The sequence below is a fragment of the Ambystoma mexicanum genome, chromosome 2q, assembly GCF_040938575.1.
Source record: "Ambystoma mexicanum isolate Mex_15411 chromosome 2q, UKY_AmexF1_1, whole genome shotgun sequence".
NCBI classification, from domain to species: Eukaryota; Metazoa; Chordata; class Amphibia; order Caudata; family Ambystomatidae; genus Ambystoma; species Ambystoma mexicanum.
Window position 1 is genome coordinate 907848331 of NC_090924.1, and position 15473 is coordinate 907863803.

At 47.3% G+C, this 15473-nt stretch overlaps 1 protein-coding gene across 2 annotated transcripts in view; it reads right to left on the reverse strand.

Moving 5' to 3' along the window:
* Window positions 1–15473, reverse strand: part of GSDME (gasdermin E) — a 941072-nt gene that overhangs the window by 263904 nt on the left and 661695 nt on the right. The window lies entirely within an intron of this gene.

Here is a 15473-nt window from a genome sequence, read left to right on the forward strand (position 1 = left end):
GTTCTGTCCAAATACAGGGTGCCAAGCAAGACAATAATTGACACCTGAACTGTTTCAAGTGAATCATTGATTGCACCATATGACAAGCATTTCCTAGTTTGGGGGAGCGACGCATAGAAAAATGTTTGAGATAGTGAAAATACACAGTAAATTGCCTTAAAGATAATACAGTAGGCATTCAGTATGATCCCGCTGAGAATGCAGAGTCAATAGGCCTCATTACGGGTTCGGCGGTAGCTGTGCCTGCATTACAGGCACGGCTACCACCGAACTCACATCCGGCACCGCCACCCGCGAATGGGCACTTGCCGGCCCATTACGAGTTGAATGGGCCGGTAATTGCCCATTCGCGGGTGGTGGTAATGCCGGGCTCCTCATCCCCATTCTGCCCCATAGGGCAGAGTGGGGATGAGGAGCATGAATGCACCGGCACCATTTATAACGGTGCCGGTGCATCCATGTGTTTCCCTCGTGGGTGCCGCACAGCCCACCAGGTCAGACCTGGCGGGCTGTCAGGGACCCGCAAGGGAAACTCGTAATAAGGCGGTACAGTATGGACGATGCTGGTGCCATACCGGCACCATCCATACCGTACCGCCAGGGTCGTAATGAGGCCCAATGTACCTACTGAAGGATATGGGTGCTGAGTCATAGGGCCTCATTACGAGGTTGGAGGTAGCCATGGCGCTATTAGCGCCATGGCTACCTCCAAAACCCTTGCGACTCCGGCCTGGTGAATGGAGTAATTACCGGTCCATTCCGAGGACGGAGGGACCGGTAATTCCCCATTCACCATGGCCATTCCCCATTCCCATTTGAGCCCCCATAGGGCTCAATGGGAAGGTGGCAATAACGGTACCGCAAATTGCGGTACCGTTATTGACGCCGGTGTCCCTTTGCGGGTCCCGTCCTTAACGCCTGCAAAAACCAGGCGTTAAGGAAGGACCCACAAAGGGAACTTGTAGTAGGGCGGTAAGGGATTCCCGGCCCCAATGCCCTTACTGGTGCCGGTAATCCCTTGCCACCCATCTCGTAAAGAGACCCATAATGGCCCTGCACACTCAAAAAAACCTGCAGTATTTTGCATGGATTGCAGACAGGAGGAAATAATCTGCAATATGTCCAAAATGGTTAAGTTCCCTTATTCCAGGTGGGACTATCACCAACACCTGGACTACCATTCAAAAGTCAATAGGAGGAAACAAGTGTTAATATTCTTCTCAATGCAAGGCTTCCGTAAGGAGATTCATTAGTTGGCCTGTACCGTGAATACAGGGGTTCTCCTGAAGAAGAGAAAATGTGCATTTCACCAGAGAACATGGCGCTTGAAATGCTGTTGACCACGGCTCTTCTCCTGGTTTCTGAACAGCATTTGCTCCCCAAGTGAAATGAGCAGGATTTCCAGGAACAGGCATCTTGACAGTCCAGTCTGGAGTCAAGGCAGCCAGAGACTGCCCTGGATGCTGAGATTCAGTGTCCATAGTAGAATCAATTCTGGTATTTGTGTTGGGCTGGGTCACTCTCTTTCCCATAACAAAAACTGAGCCTATGCCAGCTAGGCACATAGAAGTGTACTGCTGATGTGCTTAGAAAGCAAAATCTGATAGTCTGCCCGTGTACATGCTTTTGTGTAGTACCCCAATGGGCAAGCATGGTTCATTTAGCCAGTTTCATGAAACTTCAAGCATAGAGTTCAGATACACCCCTCGCAGAACTAAAACAATGAGCCATCAGGGGGCAGTCCTATTAAAAGAACTGACATAGAACTTCAGAAGGTATGAATATTTGCACCAAAACGTATAGTTCTAGAAGCCATCATCTGTCACATTCATGATCCTTATAGTGCTTTTACCTTACTACGGATTACACTCCCTGATAACATTGTGGCACGAAATGTGCGGCCATATACACAAAAGGTTGTTATTACAAATCGCTGTTTTCAGAGGTTCTCTGGAGAAAGTCACCCAAGTCTTTTTTACCCTAGCCAAGGTCACCTGAACCTTGAAGCGTTCCTGTTCTGTATGTATTAAGTCCATCTGTGGAGTGTAAGAGGTTCACAGCAGTCCACCTGTTGTGGGGAAGCTGGAGAAGTGCAGAGATAAGGGTCAGAAAAATCACCAGCAAACAAGGGGAGTCTTCAGAAAAACATGGTCCACAAGCTGCTGACGCTATGTAGGCCTGGACTGGAGGCTGCAGGAGAGAGCTGTTTGACAATGGAGTCTGAAGGGGTGTATACCAGTGAGGAAGAAAGAGCACACCTCAGCCAGGTAAGAAGACATTGCACACCACTGGTTGTACAATTGCTCCAATGGAGCAAAACGCATCATCACATAGGAGCATATAGTCAAGAAGCGAGGAACCTCTTGGCTGGTGGATTAGGGGGAGATTGAATGCTGAAAGAAGAAGTGAGGCTTTTCCAACATAGCATAGAGCCAAGGGATGAAGAAGCCCCAAGCGGGACTGAAACATCTGTGAACAAACACTTAAGGCATGCTGGGAAAGCCTGACACAAAGGAAGAGTATTGGAATCTCCTGATGGTTAAGTAAGTCAATTACTTCCTTAACCAACTAAAGCTGAGGAACTGTAGAGAGAAACCCAAATCACCTTGATCCTTCCAGGCTCGTGTACAGTGTTGAGAAACGATGCGTCCAAATACTGCATGTTGGGAAAGTGGGCTCTGAAGAATTGAAAAAGGTCAGAGATCTAAATGTCAAGGAACGAGACCCAATTAACAGGATTGACGCAGCCCACAGCACCATAAACACTCACAGGGTTCTATTGATAAGCCGTGTGTTGAATCCTAGCTGCTGGAAAAGTAAGTTCCAGAAAATTGAAGGAGAGAGAAAGAGGATGAAGATAGTGCTTAGTGTTGCCTGCCAGACCCATAGGTCATCAGAAGTTTTAACACATTGAAATATTATTTGTCTAAATGTTGCATGCTGATATTTGAGCACACTGCTTCCCACTGTGAAAGAAAGTGTTTGATGTAATTCCATCGTTTGAGACACACAGGTGGCAATTTATGATTACGATTACACGCTTGTCTGATTTTGTTAGTCAATAACATTCTCAGTGGGCAACTAAAGACAGCGCCAGTTGATACAATGAAATTTGTCTTCATTTCTACATAACAAACAGATTTGTATTCCATTTTAGTGACTTTGATCATGCAGTAGCAAGCCTTGGAGGAAATGGGGGGAGTTGTAAAGATGACAGTTTAGAATGAAAAGAAAGCACAACACACTGTAAGCTTTCTGGTGGCTGCCCCTTTTTCCCATTGTCATGGGGACCTCCTCCCACCCAAATATCACATGACCTCCTCCTACATGACCATAAATGGAGAGCACCCAATTTTATTTTAAACATTTTCATCCTTTGGTTTATGAACTCTCCAATAGAATGCACAAGATTTCCACCCAGCTCCCTATGCAGAAAAGAGGAATATGATAGATTTTTTGCCCACCAAACTTATTTCTGTATCGCAGAATCTGTGACACTGTGCATCTGAACATGAACCTTCACACCAGACGCAACCTCTGCAGTGATTTGATAGCTCATGAGATAAGTTCTTGTGTTTCACCAGTACTAAATAGAGCATTTACTACCCAGCTTCTCTCTGTTTCACAAAGGGCTAAAAGACATGAGATATTGACCATTCTTCCAGTCTTACTGAATGCGTGGGACAGATTATTTGCTGGGCCCGAGCTACAGCCAAACAAGTGGATACAGTGATATAGTGGTCTGTAACATCACCTTCATATTTGGCATAAGGCTCCATGCAAAGTCAAGCAAAGATCAAATATGGCTACTGAGATAAATCCTTGGATGTCGCCACTTCTCCTTGAGGGGAAGCCCTTCCCATAAGGCCAGGGAGGTGAGGCCTATACCATATAGTCCCTCTGGGGTGGTACTCAGCGGGAAGATCTCATTAGGAGGGACCGCCCCTATGGGATTGGTACAACTATCGGGGGAGAATGTGGTATATTTTCAATCAATCCCCATCACCTAGCCCTCCTTTACCTTGCTAACCCATGTACATGTGCCATGTACATTGTAGCAGCAGTACTGGGACGGAGAAGGGTCAGCCATGCCTTAGAGTGAGCTCTCGGGGAAATACGAGGAGGAGTTGCAGAGCTATGAAGAGTGATCCTCAAAACACAATGGAGCAGTGTAGTATTTGAAGAGTTCTGATTGGCCAGAGCCAATACAAAATAAAAGAGGGAAAGCCAAGCAGGGAGTCAGACCCTCCCAAGAGGATCCGCTATCCTGGAGGATGTCCAGCATGGAGCAGAGAGGCAGCCGCTGACCAGGACGCGAGAACAGGAGAAGAGACGTTCCTACCCAGTCTGCATTACCCTGGCTGACCGGAGAGCTGGAAGAGTGGAAGTCCGATGAAGCAGAGCCGTCGGACCATGCAGTTGTGGAAAGACTCGCAACCCGCCTAGCACCAAACGCAGCAGATCCACCACAGTATTCTCGCAACCAGAGAGAGTGCGAGAAGCCAAGTGGAGCAAAAGAAGTGCTTGCAACCAGGGAACAAGACCAGAAAGGGGCCCAAATAGTACAAGGGCTGTTGGGGGAAGAAAGGAGGGCAAGAGACGCCCAGAAACCAAGGTCGGGGACACATGCATAACTTTAGAGGCTTCCTTAAGTAATCTGAGACACGATAGTATCTCGCCGGGTAGTGAACCAGGTCTACCACCAACAAGATATAAAGGGGAGAGAAGGGTCTGGGACCCACAACTGAAGAAAGAGATCATAACAACTACTCTTCTTCACCGCAGTACCAGGCAAGAAAGTAAACTAGGTCTGCCAACAGTGATCTGGGACATGTACTGTGAGAAACCCGACGGTATTCTCCCACCTACTCCCTCAGGATCTTCCATTCAGGTGGCCAGGGAAGGGCCATCGCTTTTGGATCCTGACCCTGGGGGTTGACCAGCGAGGTAGGATCACCTGAGTGGAGGGTCACCAGGGAATGGGAGGAGAATACCCAAGGGCAAGGCATGGTATTCCCCCATTCCCAATAATACCCCAACTCACTCTCCCTCAGCCATCATGCGTATTTTCAATCACACCCCATCCCCCCCTCCCAATTTCCAACAAACACTGATATGAGGCAGATGCAACTAAGGTCAATGAGATTACCAATAGGAAAAGCATTGGGATGCAAGACAGCCCGCTACTACTGCAGCCTACCACTAGGCTGTCCCACTAATAGAATGGCAAGGTAGACAGGCAAGGTCAGGCCCTTTATCCCAACTGTGCACACCTGACTCCACTTGACTCTTCCATGCACTATAAAAGGTGGAGTTCTGTCAGAAGCAGTGAGCGAACTGGGAATGTTGTCTGGACCAGAGAAGCCAAGGAGCAGAGAGCAGCAGGAGCTGAAGCTTGGAGGAGAGCGGCGTGCCAAGATGCAGGCCCAGTGTTTGTGAGGGGCTACAGCATGGCTAGGGAGCCGTGCCTCCAAAAACCCAGAGTGAGGATGCCTGCATTCTGCTGGCAATGTTCGGTGAAGTGCTTGTTCCCTTGGGACCTTTACCAGTCCCAAGGATGTCTGAGAGGCAGGTGGTGAGACCCTGACCTAAACTTTGCATATCCATAGGCAGACCGCCTGCAACGTGACGCTGCCCGGTGAGTTTCATGAAAGTCAGAGTGAGAAACTCGGTAGCTTGCATTTGACTGGAGCGGAGCGGGAAAAAGGCACAGTTTGCAAAGCGGCACAGAATGGAAAGAGAGAGAAAGCATAGGAAGTACAGAAAGTGCAAGAAATAACAGAAATATGGAAAACAGAAAGAAGGAAAAGGCGCTAGCGGCGCTGAAGGAAAGTAAAACAGAGTAAAGACATGTGAAGTGTGCAAGAGGCACGAGAAACAAACTGCCAGGTGCAAGTGCGCATGGTAAAGAAAGGAAAGTGTGCAAGAGGCATGATATAACGACAAGAAACCAAAGGGAGGCGCAGGTGTGCACGGTGAAGAAAAGGGTGCAAGTGTGCACTGTCAAAATAAAGTAAACAGAGGAAAGCAAGAAGGGGTGCGGGAAGCACCGGAAAAAAGTGAACGGTTGTTAAGAAAGAAACAGATGTGTGCAAGTGTGCACGATAAAGCAAAGGACACAAAGGAGAGCAAGAAGGGGTGCAGGAAGTACCGAAAGGTGAAAGGTTAAAAAGGAAGAGCAAGGAATAAAGAGAGGGGTTAAAGGTCAGAGTGGTCACGCTTGGGAGGAGCAAAGAAGAGCACAGGGTTCTCGAAAGTCTCTGATACAACCCCATGTAAGAACTCTACAGTGAAGGGTAGATCATGACTAGGAGACTTTGTTTGTTTAAAGACAAAAAGGGCCTAAGCTTGGGGAAGGGAACCCTGTGTGGCCTAGCAACAGTTTTGCAAGAGACATTGTTGAACTGTGTAAATAGAGGTCTGCCTACACTTGGGGAAGGGAACCCCGAGAAGCCTGACCATAAGTGTGTAATTTCTTTGTTTGGAACTGGAAGAGTGCCAGCTTGGGGAAGGGAACCCCAAGAGATCCAATGATATTGTGAACTTTGTTGATGTGCTGCAAGAGCCCAAGGTGGAAGCTTCTAACGGCTTCCCTTTTGAATTGAACTATCTTGCACTGGCAGAACTACAGCATTGGTAAGACTATCTGAAACCAGCTGTGAGTTAAATTTCCTTTTCTTTGAACCACTATTGTTTTCCTTTTAAAGACTTCCTAACACATTTGTGTAAAGAGTGAGGGCAAGCATAGGTTTAGACACGGACAGATTATTGTTTGGGACTTTCAGACATCAACGTCCCTTAGAAACATCAATTAAGGGGAACATCCCTTTAAAGTTAAGGACAGTTAGGCATTACACCAACCCAGGAACATTAGTAAATAAAGGTTTTTAAATGAACATCTTGTGTATGTGTCTATCTTGATACCATGCCTGTCTCACAGCACCCACATAGGAAGAGCACCCCAATCACTCTTCCTCGTCGCAGTACCAGGCAAGGAAGTAAACCAGGTGTGCCAACACAGGTCTGGGACCCACACCCAAAACAAGAAGCCTGAGTAGGGCCTGGGGAAGGAAGTCATTGATCCAGCCTTCATGAACTGCGGTATGAAGCCTGAGAAGGGCCTGGGAAAGTGAGTCATTCCCCCCACTACACTGAAACTGCAAGCCAAGAGAGACCAGGGGAAGGATGCCATACCCCTTGGTGTTGTGTACTGTGAAGCCAAGAGAGACCGGGTAAGGAAGCCATACCCCCTGGGGTTGTGTACCACAAAGCCAAGAAAGACCAGTGAAGGGAAGCCATAACCCCTGGTGTTGTGTACCATGAAGCCAAGAGAGACCAGGGGAAGGAAGCCATACCCTCTGGTGTAGAAGGGCTGGGGAAGGGAGGCATTCCCCTGGCATTGTCAAAGTATTGAGAAAAAACATACCTAGAGAAGTGAGACATTCTCCAGGAACCCAACAGTGAAGAAAATTATGGGCAATAAGGAATGATGTTTGAGTTGAAACTTGACTTTTTTAATTGAAACTGAGAACTTTACAGGATCACAAGCCGGAGCTTTGTGTTGTATCTTGGAAAAGAACTGAGACCTGGGGAAGGGAGTCATTCTCTCAGGCAAAGTTCCCATCTGCAATTGCAACTATAGTCCATTGTCCAGATGAAGGGAGCCATTCTACTGGACCAGGAACATTCACTACCTCTTTAATATTAATTTTATTTTTGGATTTGTAGAGCACACTACAGCCCGCAGGCATCGAGGTGCTATTACAGGAGCAGGTGAGTAGGCTTCATTCAGGGTTACAAGAGAATGCGAACCAACAGTAAAGTTACATGGTCATAGTTACTAGGTTACAGTTACAAGTAGCAAATACAGTAGTTGTTAATATTGATACAGACAAGGGCGGATAAATATGAATATCTGAATATTAGGCTTTGGAATAGAGATCACAAACAGCAAGACACGGAAATTCGAAGCCAGTAGTCATACAATTTCATGGGGGGTCTGAGATTATATAGGGAAGGCAGCAGCCCCAATAAGAAAAAACAAATGCAAATATCATGTGAGAGTAAGCCAATCTAGTAGGTCTAGCAGAGGTTGGTTTAGTAATTCTTTGGACCAACTAAGGGGGTGCAAGTCATGGACACATTTGTACGTCAGGGTGAGGGTTTTAAAAACAATCCTTTCTTTAACAGGGAGCCAATTAACCTGTCTCCTTACCTCAGAGATGTGGTCCCTTTTTGAGATGCCTGTGGCAGCCCAAGGGCGTTGTTTTGTTTTAGTTGTAGTTTAGCAATATTCTTGCAGGAGGTCCCTACAAAAAGGGCATTACAGTAATCCAATCTGGACTCAATAATTGTATTAGGGATATTATCAGTAGTGAAGGAGTTGTATTGCTTGTCCAATTTACCCAGGGTGGAGGGGGAACCAATGAACAGATGTTTGGTTTTCTCGCCGTTGAGGCATAACCAGTTTTCTGCCATCCAGGATTGGATCGCTGAGTAAATGGAGTTGAGGGTGTTCAAGTCAGACATATAATCACCTGAGAGGGGGATAAGCACCTGGGTGTCATCAGCATACTTGGTGTATGAAATGCTCAGTGCGTCCAGGATGTTGAATAGAGGCCTTGTGAAAAGGTTGTAGAGGGTGGGTGCAATGCATGAGCCCTGTGTGACTCCACATTTGATGTGACTTGGATTGACGCAAGACGAGTCAGAGAAGACCTTCATAGCCCTGTCCTGTAGAAACAAGGTGATCCAAGCACATGTCCTTGGGGAAAAATGAGCCGTAGTGGCGAGATGGTGGCAGAGGGTCTTGTGATCTACCAAATCAAAAGCTGCGGATAAATCAAGGAGCAGAAGGAGCGCAGGTTTGCCTGCGTCTCTGAGGTCGTCCATTTGATTTGTAAGAGCTAGCAAGGCCGTTTCCATGCCGCGTCGTGGCCAGAACCCAGATTGCCAAAGACCAAGAAGATGGTTGTCTTCTAGGAATTTTTGGACTTGCAGGTAGGCTGCTTTGTCCAAAATGTTCAGCAAAAAAGGGACAGTGGTAATGGCTCTATAATTCCCTGGGACCAATGGGTCGAGGGAGGGTTTCTTAAGGAGCGGTCGTACCCACGCTTCCTTAAGTCCAGTTGGGACATGGCCAGACTGGAACGTGGCATTAATGAATGCAGCGATGAGGGGAGTAAGGGCGGGGGTGCAGTCTTTAATGAGCTGGGCTGGGCACACGTCCCCTTTACAATTGGAGGGTTTCATGTATTTGAGGAGGCTAATGACTTCAGGTTCACTCATATCCTGAAATTCAAAGGTCGGGGATAGACCAGAGTTAGTTACAGGGGCCGCGTTACTGTGATTGTTAGCAATAAGGAGGGTGAGAGCCTTTTCATAGGATAGGATTTTGGTTTGCAAGGTGTCAAGCTTATCAAGCATAGCAGATTGAATGGTGTTGCACCAGTTTTCATCCTTCAAAAAAGTAGGAGGCGGGGTGGAGGGATTTCCCAACTCTCTGAAAATGGAAAGATTTCTTTTGTCCCGGATTTAGCATTGGCTATTCGCGTATTGAAGGATGCATCTTTGGCCTTAATTATGGCAGTTTTATACTCTTTAGAGATAGCCTGGAAGGCTACTTTCAAGGCGTTTTTGGGGTTGGTTTTCCAAGATGAAAGCGCTACCCTTTTTTTAGAACGTAGCTGAAGAAACTCCTGAGTGAACCAGGCATTAGGGTGCTTAGCTCTCTTGGCTTTCTTTAGGGTCAGAGGAGCAATGGCATCGACAGCTTGGGTGATGACCAGTTTGAACGTGCTTGCGAGAATTTCAGGGTCCTTGAAAAAAGGGGGCATGAGGGCAGGCACCGTGAGGTAGGGAGTGATATTCCCCTTGGTGAGCTGGCGAGGGCTTCTTGAGAGTGCTGCAGGGAGAGGGATTGTTGGCTTAGGGGTCCTTTGGCCCCTCTCAAAGTCCAAGTCCCTCCACACTCCATTAAAAGATGGCAGAGGGACTGGTTCACAGAGTAGCGCAGATATTACTGAGCTTAACTGCTTTCTTGCCTTGATGATGTGCCTCTAAGATCTCAGCCGTGGGCTAAAGTTTCAGTCTTATCCTTAGGAAACTAAGCACTCCATTATAAAATGACAGAGGGACTGGTTTGACGAAGTAGCGCAGATATTACCGAGCTTAAGTGCTTTCTCGCCTTGATGACGTGCCTCTAAGAACTCGCCCATGGGCAAAAGGTTCAATCTTATCCTTAGGAAATTATTTCTGATCTTAGAGTCAGGATATTTTACCAAATAACGAGGGAGATGACCACATTTTTTTTCCGCTTCCAGGAATGTGTTACATGGAATAGAGTTCTGTGCTTTTGCGATTGTTTCAATCCAGTCCAACAGCTCTAGTTCTCGGTTTACCTTTAGAGGATTGCTAATTAAGGTCTTTAGATCAGATGCCGTTTTGGATAGAATAGTTTTCGCTTTCTCCTCTAACCCCCCCAAAATTCTGGATTTCCAGTCAATGAGATGCATTTTGATATCCTCTCACATTGAGCTTGGCCTAGGGCTTAAAATCTCTATACAGTTAGATTAGTTTCCACAATAGTGGTATCACAAGGTACATGTGGAACATGGAAGGCAGGCAGTGGCGCAACAACAACAGTGGTATCAAAAGAAGGTAAATGTGGTACACAGAATGCAGGTGGTGGCATATCTGAGGACACAAGCATTATAGCACAGGGAACAATGGGCAGGAACGGATTGGTACCTGCAGCCGTAATGATGGATGCAGCAATGCTGAGTGGAGTGGTGAGGCATGCGTCTTGGCTGTGCGGCTTAAGCATAGTCAGGGCAGTAAGAATATCATTATGGTCCGATGCGTAGTTCATATTATTGGGATCCAGAGATGGTAGTGTTGTAGTCTGAGGTGTGTGGCTAGAGAAGTCTGATGGAGATAGTGGTGGAACGAAAGTGAGGGGAGTGTCGAGTCGTGGCCGAGTGGCGGGAGGCAACAGGGCTGTAACCGCGGACAATGGCAAGGTGTTGAGCGGTGCCACAGGAGACATGGGGGCAGGAGGACCCAACGCAGATGCCGCAGAGCAGGACAGAGCTGCTTCAAAGGTGAGGATTAGTGACGGCACATTACTAGAGGTGGACGGAAGGGCGGGTATCATAGCAGAGGGTGGAGGAGTGCTAAGGTATAGCAGTATGAAGGCAAGGTGCGTGCCTCTGGCACCTAGGGAACATTTCTTGAGAACAAATGTGGAGTAAATGTGCAGGGAGGGGCATAGAGGGTGCGGGAGCGGAGGCGCTGATTTCTAGCGGACGGTGTCACAGGGGTGGGTAGATGATGAAACATTGCATCAATTTCCTCAGTAACTTGTAAATGGACTTGTGCAGTGGGCAGCCGGGTGGCGGCGGGACCCTTACCTTGGGTTCGGGGGCATGTAGGGGCATCTAGCGACGTTGAGCAGAGGAGAGCTGCAGAGAGGGAGCTAGGCCTTTCCTCCTGTCCTTCCCTACATGGCTTCGCCTGGCGGTGCACTCAAGTGTGAGGGACAGAAGTAGGCATTTTGATACAACGCTGGACTCTTCATTTATTTGGACATTCTGACTTAATCCTTAGTTCCTTAGTTGAGGCAGGGAAACCACTCTTAGAGTTTTTGGGTGATCGGTGTCCACTTTATTTTGATTAAATACAAGTTTATACCAACAAGGTCCAACTTGGGTCCTTCCTATCATCTATCTTCGTCTCTACCTGTGGTGTTCCCCAGGGGTCTAACCTCTCGCCCTGGCTTTTTAACCAATACCTGGCAAATCTTGCCCACTGCATTGCCATTTTCTGAACTAATTTCCAGTGCTACGCTGAAGAAACTCAACTCATTTTCAGGCTGCCCTCAGCCACCTCCTCTCCCTCTATCATCTCTGATTGCCTAACTGCCATTCAAGATTGGTGTGCCGCCAATGATCTCTGTCTGAATGCTAGCAAGACAGAGATCCTTCTCATCGGCACATCTTCACCATCCTTTCCACTCACTCCATGGCCAGCCTCCCTCGGCCCTCCTCCTACCCCCACCTGCGAGGCTAAGAACCCCGGGGTCATCTTTGACTCCACACTTTCCTTCACTGCCCACATCTCTGAGGTCTCTAAAAAGTCAAACTTCCTACTGCACCTCCTCAGAGGTACTCTGCCTTTCCTCTCCTTCCCCCAGAAGCTCACTGTCTCCCAAGCTCTGGTTCATCATATCCCTCCAGCTTTGAAATCTCTCCATTGGCTCCCAGTGGATGCAAGGATTGCATTCAAAACTCTCTGCATTGTCCACAAGGCTTACTGGGGCCTGGGTCCAAAATATCTTCAGCTATCCCTCTGCAAATACCTCCCCTCTCAAGCTCTTTGCTCCTCTACCTCTAATTCCCTCAGGGTCAGTCGTGTCTCAAAGAAACAAGCTGGGGGTAGATCTCCGTCATCGGTTGGGGCCTCCCTCTGGAATAGCCTCCCTGCCACTCTAAAACTTGAGGAGGACCATCTCTCGTTCTGGAAGCACCTCAAGACCTTCCTCTTTGCTTCTGCTTTCGCTCCCCCTCTCCCCTGCTGATCTGATCTCTCTTGGCACTGTGCACCTGGCCATCCTCTATCCCTAGGGCCCAGGTACCTGTTCACCCTGCCACCCTCCTGCACTGCCCCGTGGCTACCCCTCGCACTGGGGTCTGTATCTGTACCCATGCAGTCCCCCCCACTCCCATTTTCTTCTTTTTCTGCACTTATCAGACTTAACCAGTCTGCTGCCGTAAACACAGCACTTGCCACTTGCTGGCTGCACTACCACTGTTTATTGCCTCAATTATCTATTTATTTTGATTTATTATTATTTATCTGTTTCTCCTCTTCTCCGCACTCTCCACTCTCCCCCTTCCATGCACTTTTCCCCTTTCCCTTTCCCATGCACTTGCACGTTCTCAATGTCACTGGGTCTAGTAAGATCGCTGTTGTGTTCTCCCCTGTTCCCCTCCCTTGCCTTGTCGCGCTCTGAAACACTTGTGTATGAGCACGATACAAATAAAATATCATATCATATCAACAATCCTGACACCTGTGTGTCAGTCTCCTCCTTCTGCACCCTTACACTACCCATACAGAGATAGCAAGAACATTAGAATGTGTTATACAAAAACATGGGTATTGCATAACCTAAAAACATAAACCAATATTTTTGTCTAGCTGGGTAAGATAAAAGTTCACAAATTAGCTCAAAGATCCATCGAAATACAGTTCACACTAGACCGTCCCACCTGCATCCTCTCCCTCAGTCTCTCTTACACTTTTTACAGTCCATTTGATTCAGGAAAAGAGTATGGATCGATGCCCATTTCTAAGGAGCGACGTTTAATGGGCTTTGGACTATGAGGTTTGAGGGGTAGGTTTGGAGGGTTAGGCTTGGGCAGGGGGATTATTTGACTGTTTCCCCTGTAAAAATCAAAAGATTTGATGAAGTTCCGGATGGAGAGGAGAACAATGCAAACAAGTATGGCATATTTTCTAATTAGTTTATTTCAAACAAAATATATCTTTTAAGCATTGTGACATCTAGTGGGGTGACCAAGAGGGCTGGGTACCTCCCGAGTTACAGGATGATGAGCCCGTTGTGGTATGGGAAGGATGTCATGCCCATTTAGCCCCCTCCATAGGGCAGGGGACAGTGACGGGAAAAGCAGCGAAAATACTGGCCTTTTAGGAAACATCAAAAACGTATCCTGGCTCAAACAAGGTCAGCAGCTCACACACTGCCGGCAGACCTGGGCCCACATTGTCAAACGCGCTCTCATGTTCACAAAGCACCATAATAGTGAGCTTTTAAGAGACAAGAATTACAAGTGGTCATCAAAAAACACAGGTAGTACTGTCCTTAAAATCACTGTCACATGTCGGAGCCCACTCAGATATCAGGGTCCTTCAGGTATTCTTGTACAGAAACACTTGCAGACTCATGCGGCTATCAGACGTTCACGGATATCTCCAGTGCAGCCTGCAGAGCAAGCTTGTGTAAGACCGCATCATGCTCTGTCAATACTGAGGAACACCTGCTCAGCGAACAGAATAAACACAGGAGAAGCGGGAGGATCTAGACCACTTAGCCCATGTTTGCTTGCATTCTCTACTACAGGCCTTGGGAAGAAAGCACACCACAGTGTCATCTTTTCGGGTAACTCAATCTACATCTACGCAGGCTAGTGACCCACATAGGGATGGAGGCCTCATCACAAGTTGGGCGGTAACATTAGCCCTACCGCCAAACCCCCCGGCGCTATTAGCGCGGATCACGGGTTTGGCGGTAATGGAATTCCCCATTCCCCACTGAGCCCATTCGGGAATACCCCATTTCCCATTGGGCTCAATGGGGAATTTTCGCACTCTTACCGCCGGCAGATTTCCCGCCGGCGGTAATAGCGCCAATTTTTCGGCGGATTTCCCCCCATCTCAGAGCTGGGGGGAAATCCGCCGAAACCCTGATTTGGCGGACCCTTAAATCCGGCGGTAATAGCGCGACTGCCAGATTTAAGGGTTACCGCCAAACTCGTGATGAGGCCCATAGTATGTGAGCAGGATGGCTCCAGCAGAAATTCAGGCAGAAGGTGGAGTACCAACTGCAACCAGAATCATGGACAAGTTGATGATGGGCCAATTGGATTTAGGAAGCTGCTGCTCGCTCCAACCTGATCGAGTCAGAACAAGTCAATGCCCAATGACTCGTCCCATCACCTGCATCCACAGAGACTGTGGTATATCCAGAGGCCCAACAGGATTTCATTGTCAAAGGGCGAGTCAAGAAGCTGAGATGGCTGTCCTCAAAGCAATATCAAAACTTTCCTAGTTTGATGGATGGTTTTGAGCAGTACAGAAGTAATAGTAATCAAGTATATTCGGGCAAAGACCATAAACCATTACAAAATAGCAATGCAAAACAGCAAATACAAACACAAATGTTGAAATATAGTTACAAATTCATAGAAATGTCATAATGAAACACTACCTTAATTTAAGCAAATGTACAACATAAAACACAATCCTAAAATAAAACGTTAAAGCTAAAATATCTTTCATAATAGTCAGCAGCAATAGTGAAGAGCAATTAGACCATAGATGAGGTCAACTACCAATAGATCTGACTTTGCCTGTCCATGGTGCACTTCTGATTTAACTCATTGTGCACTGAATAGGAATGAGCTGAGTAGGAATCTACAGGATGCTTTTTAAGAGGCAATTGAGCTTACAACCCTTGGAACGTGCATCTGTTACAGGATGGGATTACACCAGAATAATTTGGAGCCCAAATAACCCGGACAAACTCGAGAAGAGGGCAAATTGCTGTTTTATTAACAATTATCTAAAACAGGGAGCTTACACTCAGTTCTTGACTTCATGCCAGACAGCCTCTCCGCGCAGCTCCAGTAACCTGCTATTCTATTGCGACACAGCCTTTCATTCTTTCTTAG